The sequence below is a fragment of the Nicotiana sylvestris genome, chromosome 12, assembly GCF_000393655.2.
Source record: "Nicotiana sylvestris chromosome 12, ASM39365v2, whole genome shotgun sequence".
Lineage (NCBI taxonomy): Eukaryota > Viridiplantae > Streptophyta > Magnoliopsida > Solanales > Solanaceae > Nicotiana > Nicotiana sylvestris.
Genome location: NC_091068.1, coordinates 43,627,114 through 43,635,663, shown reverse-complemented (window position 1 = coordinate 43,635,663; position 8,550 = coordinate 43,627,114).

The window sequence follows — 8,550 nt, the reverse complement described above, 5'->3', positions numbered from 1 at the left end:
GCAATGACCAGGATGGAAAGGCAAATGGAGATGTTCCAGGATCAGCTCGCCACCAATGCACAAACGCTAGGATTAAAGAGCCGACAGATAAGGCAGTTGTTCGCAGAAAGGGACGACATTCGAGGAAGGATCGACGAAATCGGGCATTACATCTACCTGAAATGCTTGGCATACGAGCGAACACCTCGGGAAACCCTCATTGCCTCCATCATGGGCTGCGTCCACCGGATTATGAACGAGTTGAAGAGCTTGCAAAGAGACCTTACACCTAGGGCCGCGAAAGGGCCGAAAGATGCCTCGTGGGTCCCTAAGTTGGAAAATTAGTCGTTGATCGAGTCCTGTTCGTTTTGTTTGTTGTTTCCCCATATGTTGTTTTCTTTTCTTCAAACCAAGTTTAAAACCGTGGAGTCTGTACTGTTGCTATTTTGTTTGAAGCAATGTGTAATAGCAAATTTTGATAATGAAATTAAGTGACTCCGGAAGAATTTCTATGTGTCTTTACTTTGAGGCAGAACTACGCCTGGTCTGATTCACGCGGGGACGTGATACGTAGGCAATCCCCATAAGATTCGACCGCTTTTAATAAAATAAAGAAAAGAAAATACAAATAAAATAAAACGTAGGGTTTCCCAAAATACTTTAAAGAGTGATGTTGTTTCCCAACAGAAGTAAAGGGACGAATGAGCAAACCGGGATGACGCATGTTGTTTGAAGCAAAGCATGTAGAAACAGTTAACTGCCTAGGCGCATTGCATCCTCTATGTGTTATGATCAAATATGTTAAAATCTAACGCTAACAAAGTTTGTTGTTGTCTGATCCAGACAAGTTAGTTGTTAAAGAACTCTGGCAACACACTCATACCAAACCAGATCCAAAGGACCGGTAGCAACAAGCATGACTACTTCAGAGAATAGTAATGAGGAAGAAAGGCCAATGAGCCAGTTGCTAAAAGAAGCGATGGAAAAGATTGAAAGGATGGGACTAGAGATGAATGCAATGCAGCTAGCCCTAGCCAAAACACAAAAGAGCCCTGAAACACTGGGACACATGCCGGAATACCCTCACTCTGGCCCTTCCACGAGCCGCCCAAATCCCCTTTATCATCAAGAAAGAAGCCCTCATGATTCCCAAGCTCCACCACCCCATCAGCCTCTCCCAACACCCAATATTCCCATTTTTGTGGGACCAACATCAGCCCCTTTGCAAAGAACGACCAGTGAGCCATTGTTTCAGGCTCACGATACACAATACTACCCCCCCCCCGAGCCTACGTTTCGTGCCCCCGAACCACAGGCTTACAATCCACATTTGGAATTGCCGGCAGAGGTTGAGAAGCCGGTTAAGGCCCCTGAACAGGATGAAGTATTGAGAAAGTTCAAAAGCCTGGAGCAGTCCTTCAGGAACTTGCACGGGCTGGGCAATCAAGTCAGCGTAGCATACAAAGATCTGTGCCCTTTCCCAGACGTCCAACTCCCGGCTGGGTTCAAGATGCCTAAGTTTGATTTATATGAAGGGCACGGTGATCCCATGGCACATTTGCGGGGATTCTGTAGCAAAATGAGAGGGGCAGGCGGCAAGGATGAGCTGCTGATAGCTTATTTCGGCCAAAGTCTGAGCGGATCTGCACTAGAATGGTATACCAGGCAGGATTCCAGCAGGTGGTACACGTGGGATGATCTGGCGCAGGCTTTTGCAGGTCATTTCCAGTACAATCTCGAGATAGTTCCTGACCGTCTCACATTATTGAGAACTGGGAAGAAACCCGGGGAAAGTTTTCGCGAGTTCGGGTTCCGCTGGAGAGAGCAAGCAGCTAGAGTCGATCCTTCCATGAGAGAGGGAGAGATGGTGGACTATTTTTTGCAGACATTGGATCCAACCTACTTTGGTCACTTGGTGACAACGGTTGGAAAATCTTTCAACGAAGTGGTCAAGATAGGGGTCATGATAGAAGAGGGTCTGAGATCTGACAAAATCTTGAACTATTCGGCACTCAAAGCCACAACCCAGGCTATTCAAAGCGGCACGGGAGGTGCGCTGAGAAGAAAGAAGGAAGAGGTTGCCACGATCGAGGCAGGCAGTTGGTCCAGGGCTGGCAGGCCGCACTACAACCAACCCAGACCTCACAGGTCAGAATACCCATACAACCCACCACAAAATTTCTATCCACCTCGAGAACCACATTGTTCCGTACACCAAGCCCAGGCATACACTCAGCCTCCGGTTCGCCCACAATGGCGCGCGCCGGCTCCCCAGAACATATATGCACCACCACAAAACACCTACCCTCCACCAAGGGCGTATAGAAACCCTTCAGGGGCAGGCTTTCGGGGAAATCCAGATGCTAGGAATGACAGGTTGCGGAAGCAGAGAACTTTCACGGAGCTGGGAGAAACCTACACCGCTTTGTTCCACAAGCTGAGGCAATTGGGTTTGGTTAGTCCTGTCCAGACTCGAGAACCAAATCCCCCACCTCAGAATTTGGATCGATCAATCAGTTGTGAATACTGTTCAGGGATGCTCGGGCATGATACCGAGAAGTGCTGGAAATTAAGGCATGCCATACAAGATCTTATTGACACCAATAAGATCGAGGTCCAGACACCAGAAGCTCCTAACATCAACCAAAACCCACTGCCAGCGCACCACGAAACTCACATGATTGAGTTGGTGTGTGAGGGAGGAGAATTGAGAAAACCCTCGCAAACAGTGATGATGATCCAAGCCGCCCCGAAAGAAGTCTCAACCAGTGGAGGAACGAGTGTACTGTCGCAGGGAGAAGGCGTCAAGCCGGTAGTGATATTGGGAAAGAGCCCGTCCGCTATAACAAGCAAACCCGAGCCAAGCAAGTTGGTAGTATCAGGGATCCCGCCCACACCGACAGTCGTGTTGAAAGGGGTATGTAGAGAACTGGTGACCATAAAGCCTGTGGTCCAGCTGCCGATGATTGACAGCAGGGCTGTGCCTTGGAAATATGAAAAGGCGGTGGTGATGTACAAAGGAAAACAGGTGGAAGAAGTCAGTTGTGAAGCGCAAGGGCTGACTCGATCAGGTCGATGTTTTGCTCCGGTGGAGCTAAGAAGAACCAACCCAGTTGCAACCAAGAAACCTGTGTCCGAAGAAGAGGCTGAAGAGTTCCTGAGGAAGATGAAAATACAAGACTATTATGTGGTCGAACAGCTGAGAAAAACACCGGCCCAGATCTCACTGTTGTCGTTACTGATCCATTCTGAGGAGCATCGTCGGGCCCTGTTGAAGATATTGAACGAAGCTCATGTACCCAGTGAGATTTCTGTAAACCACCTGGAAACCATTGCCAGCAAGATTTTCGAGGTGAACAGGGTAACATTCTCAGATGATGACCTGCCGGTGGAAGGTACGGAGCATAATAAAGCTCTATACCTAGCTGTCAAATGTGAAGACTCGGTGGTAACTCGAGTATTGGTGGATAACGGCTCAAGCGCCAATATTTGCCCACTATCTAACTTGAACCAGTTAAAGATCGACCACGGAAGGATCCACAAGAACAGTATCTATGTCCGAGGGTTTGACGGAAATGGAACGGCCACTGTGGGGGATGTTGTACTTGAACTGACCATCGGTCCAGTCCTGTTTACCATGGAATTCCAGGTATTAGACGCCACGGTATCTTACAACCTGCTGTTAGGTCGACCATGGATTCATGCAGCCAAAGCGGTGCCTTCCACCCTACATCAGATGGTGAAGTTCGAGTGGGAAAGACAAGAGGTCGTGTTACACGGCGAGGATACAACGTGCACCATGGGCGGAACCATTGTACCTTTCATAGAGACCGCTGATGACAAAGGTCCTTGGGTCTACCAGATTTTCGATACAGGGTCGGCCAACAAAATTTCTGAAGGAGAAATCATCCCGCACCCTAGGGTAGCTGCCGCAACAGTCATGATGGTCTCAGAAATGCTGGGTAATGGATTTGTGCCAGGAAAAGGCCTGGGAGTCGAGCTTCAAGGGATTGTCCAACCTGTCTCCCTTCCTAAAAATCTGGAAACTTTCGGATTGGGGTTCAAACCAACCGCAGCAGATAGGAAGCAAGCGCAAAAAATGAAGAAGAGGGTCTGGTTTCTGCCTAAACCAGTGCCACGCCTCTCAAGGTCTTTTGTCAAAGCAAGTGCCAAGGGGTCACCGGTCCCAAAGATTCTAGGACCTTTGATCGGTATAAATGAAGACCTGAATCAGAGTTTTGAGAAGCTATTCGCGGATGTCAGTATGGTGGAAGCTGGAGAAGGTTCCAGCAGAGCAGAGATACAGTTTGTGGGGCCTGAGGCCAAGACCAACAATTGGACAGTTACTCCTCTTCCTGTCCGAGGGGAGTCTTGGTAGTAGGCTTTGATTTATGTTTTGTGTGTTTTGTTTTGTCCGGATTATTCAAGGGTGTAATCCAAATTTTACTTTCGTTTTTGTAAAAGTGTGAACCCTTTTATCCCGCAAGTTTAATAAAGTTCTTTTCTTTTGTCCCATTTTAATTTTGTTTTGTTCTTTTTCTTTCTGAACAGTTCTCTTTTTACTGGTTCTAATGACATGGCATGCACAGCGGATCTTCGACCTAGTCTAATAAATCAATCTGAATCCGACTCAATGATGCAAGAGGTCGTTTGTGATGATGAATCTGAATGTGACGAAGGTGAAGCCTTCGAAGAGATAAACCGAGAACTGTGCCAATTTGAAGAGAAACCCAAGCCTAACCTAAATGACACTGAGGCTGTGAATCTAGGAGACGCTGATAACGTCCAAGAGACCAAAATTAGCATCCACATTGAGCCGAATGTCAGAGAAGAATTGATCAAAACCCTCATGGAATTCAAAGATGTTTTTGCATGGTCATATGACGATATGCCTGGATTAAGCACCAATTTAGTGGTTCACAAATTGCCCACTGACCCGGCATACCCTCCGGTCAAGCAAAAACTAAGGAAATTTAAAACAGAAATGAGTGTAAAGATCAAAGAAGAAGTGATTAAGCAGTTGCAAGCGAAGGTCATTCGGGTCACTCGATATCCCGAGTGGTTGGCCAATGTGGTACCAGTCCCAAAGAAGGATGGAAAAATCAGGGTGTGCGTCGACTACCGCAACCTCAACAAGGCAAGTCCCAAGGACAATTTTCCATTGCCCAACATCCATATCTTGATCGATAATTGCGCGGGGCGCGAGATCGGATCCTTTGTAGATTGCTATGCGGGTTATCATCAGATCCTAATGGACGAGGAAGATGCGGAAAAAACAGCGTTTATTACGACATGGGGAACCTACTGCTATCGGGTAATGTCGTTCGGACTGAAGAACGCCGGGGCAACATACATGCGAGCAATGACTGCTGTGTTTCATGACATGATACACAAAGAAATCGAGGTGTACGTCGATGATGTGATCATCAAATCTTGGCGTCAGGAAGACCATGTAGCAGACCTAAGGAGATTTTTCCAAAGACTCCGAAGGTATGATATCAAGCTCAACCCGGCCAAATGCGCATTCGGGGTTCCATCAGGAAAGCTGCTAGGATTCATCGTCAGTCGACGGGGAATTGAGTTAGACCCATCCAAAATTGAATCCATCCGAGATTTGCCACCGCCAAGGAACAAAACAGAGGTAATGAGTTTGCTGGGTAGACTCAATTACATCAGTAGGTTCATCGCTCAACTCACAGCAACTTGTGTGCCCATATTTCGGTTGCTGAGAAAGGATGTTGCGGTAGGTTGGACGGCAGAGTGTCAGGAGGCTTTCGACCAAATCAAAGGGTATCTGTCTAATCCACCCGTATTGGTCCCGCCTAAGCCCGGGAAGCCCCTAATCCTTTACCTAACGGTCTTGGAAAATTCATTTGGTTGTGTATTGGGGCAACATGATGACACATGAAGGAAGGAGCAGGCCATCTACTATCTTAGCAAGAAATTCACAGTACACGAGGTCAAGTACACTCAACTCGAGAAAACATGTTGTGCCCTAACTTGGGTAGCTCAGAAGTTGAAACACTATCTGTCTTCGTATACTACTTATCTCATATCCCGTTTGGACCCATTGAAGTATATCTTTCAGAAACCTATGCCCACGGGAAGGTTGGCAAAATGGCAAATTCTACTCACAGAGTTTGATATCGTCTATGTAACAAGGACGGCCATGAAAGCCCAGGCGTTGGCAGACCATTTGGCAGAGAATCCCGTTGATGAAAAATACGAGCCCTTAAGAACATATTTTCCTGACGAAGAGGTAATGCATACAAATGAGTTGGAATTGCCCGAGGAACCGGGTTGGAAGCTTTTCTTCGATGGAGCGGCAAACGCGAAAAGGGTTGGAATAGGAGCAGTACTCATTTCCGAAACAGGACGGCATTATCCTGCTACGGCTCAACTACGCTTCTATTGCACCAACAATATGGCCGAGTATGAGGCTTGCATTCTGGGTCTGCGCTTGGCTGCTGACATGGATGTCCAAGACGTCTTGGTCTTGGGAGACTCGGACCTCTTGGTACATCAAATTCAGGGAGAATGGGAAACACGAGATCTAAAACTCATACCATACCGACAATGCTTGCATGATCTGAGCAAGCAATTTCGATCGGTGAAATTCAAACACATCCCGAGAGTTCACAATGAGGTTGCGGATGCCTTGGCCACCTTAGCATCAATGCTGCACCACCCTGACAAAATGTATGTTGACCCTCTGCACATCCAGGTCCGTGATCAGCACGCCTACTGCAATGCCGTAGAAGAAGAAGCAGATGGCGAACCCTGGTTTCATGATATCAAGGAATACCTCAGAATGGGGATATATCCAGAACATGCCTCTAGAGACCAAAAAGAGCCCTTCGGCGTTTGTCGAATGGTTTCTTCCTCAGCGGAGGAATATTGTACAAAAGAACCCCGGATTTGGGATTGTTGAGATGCATAGATGCCAGTCAAGCAACGACGGTTATGGCAGAGGTACATGCTGGAGTTTGTGGGCCACACATGAGCGGATATGTATTGGCAAGAAAGATCCTTCGAACAGGGTGTTATTGGCTCACCATGGAACACGACTGTATCACTTTCGTAAGGAAATGCCATCAGTGCCAGATACATGGAGATTTGATTCATTCTCCGCCAACGGAGTTACATACGATGTCAGCACCCTGGCCGTTTGTGGCATGGGGCATGGATGTCATTGGGCCCATCGAGCCGGCAGCATCCAACGGTCATAGGTTCATTCTAGTGACCATTGATTACTTCACCAAATGGGTTGAGGCTAAAACCTTCAAATCAGTAACCAAAAAGGCAGTGGTGGACTTTGTCCATTCCCATATCATCTGCAGATTTGGGATCCCAAAAGTGATCATCACGGATAACGGTGTGAATCTTAATAGCAGCCTGATGAGAGAGGTATGCCAACAATTCAAGATTACACACCGCAATTCCACCCCATATCGTCCCAAAGCGAATGGGGCGGTCGAAGCAGCCAATAAGAATATCAAAAAGATACTGCGAAAGATGGTGGAAGGATCTAGACAATGGCACGAGAGATTACCCTTTGCTTTGTTGGGTTACCGCGCTACTGTCCGGACTTCCATAGGTACAACTCCTTATTTGTTGGTGTACGGAACTGAAGCCGTAATACCGGCGGAGGTCGAAATTCCATCCCTCTGAATTGTCGCTGAAGCCGAGATTAATGATGATGAATGGGTCAAAGCTCGATTGGAACAGTTGAGCCTGATAGATGAGAAAAGATTGGCAGCAGTGTGCCATGGTCAGCTGTACCAGAAGAGAATGGCAAGAACATATAATAAGAAGGTGCGCCCCAGGAAGTTTGAAGTAGGGCAGCAGGTATTGAAGAAGATCCTCCCACATCAGGTCGAGGCAAAAGGCAAATTCGCCCCAAATTGGCAAGGGCCTTATATCGTGACCAGAGTATTGTCCAACGGTGCTTTGTGTTTGACAGATGTCGAAGGTAGATGTGTCGACATGGCTATCAATTCAGATGCAGTCAAGAGATATTATGCGTAATTTCTTTAATTATGGCAATTTTTGGTTTATTTGTTTGTATTTGGCATTTATTGGATAATGAGATGACGGAGGCAATTCTTTCTTCTATCCAAACAATTTTAACCCTTTCTCCCCCCTTCGAGCCTTAAGTTATTCTTTCATACCCCTCTTTTGGAATCACTAATGGAAAATACATGAAAAAAAAAGAGGAAGATAAAATCATGAGAAATACAAAACCGTGGGAACTACGTTTGACCTGATTCCTCAAAGAGGATACGTAGGCGCCTCATGGCTCGGTCATAGTGTGCATCATAGTGAATATAGGATGCATGATGTACATAGTGTGCATAATAGGCACAGTGTGCGTAACGCACATAGCGCAACATAAGTGTAAAAATAAATTCCCCAAGCAAGAAAACTGGGGCAGAGGTTATGTTTTAAGTTCCAACAAAGGTTTGATTCCAAAAGTTATAGCACCTCACCCATCAAATTATTTTCATTTTTATAGCCTTTCGTTAGCCCCACACCAAAACCAACATCGACGTCCAAAAGACCTCCCGATCA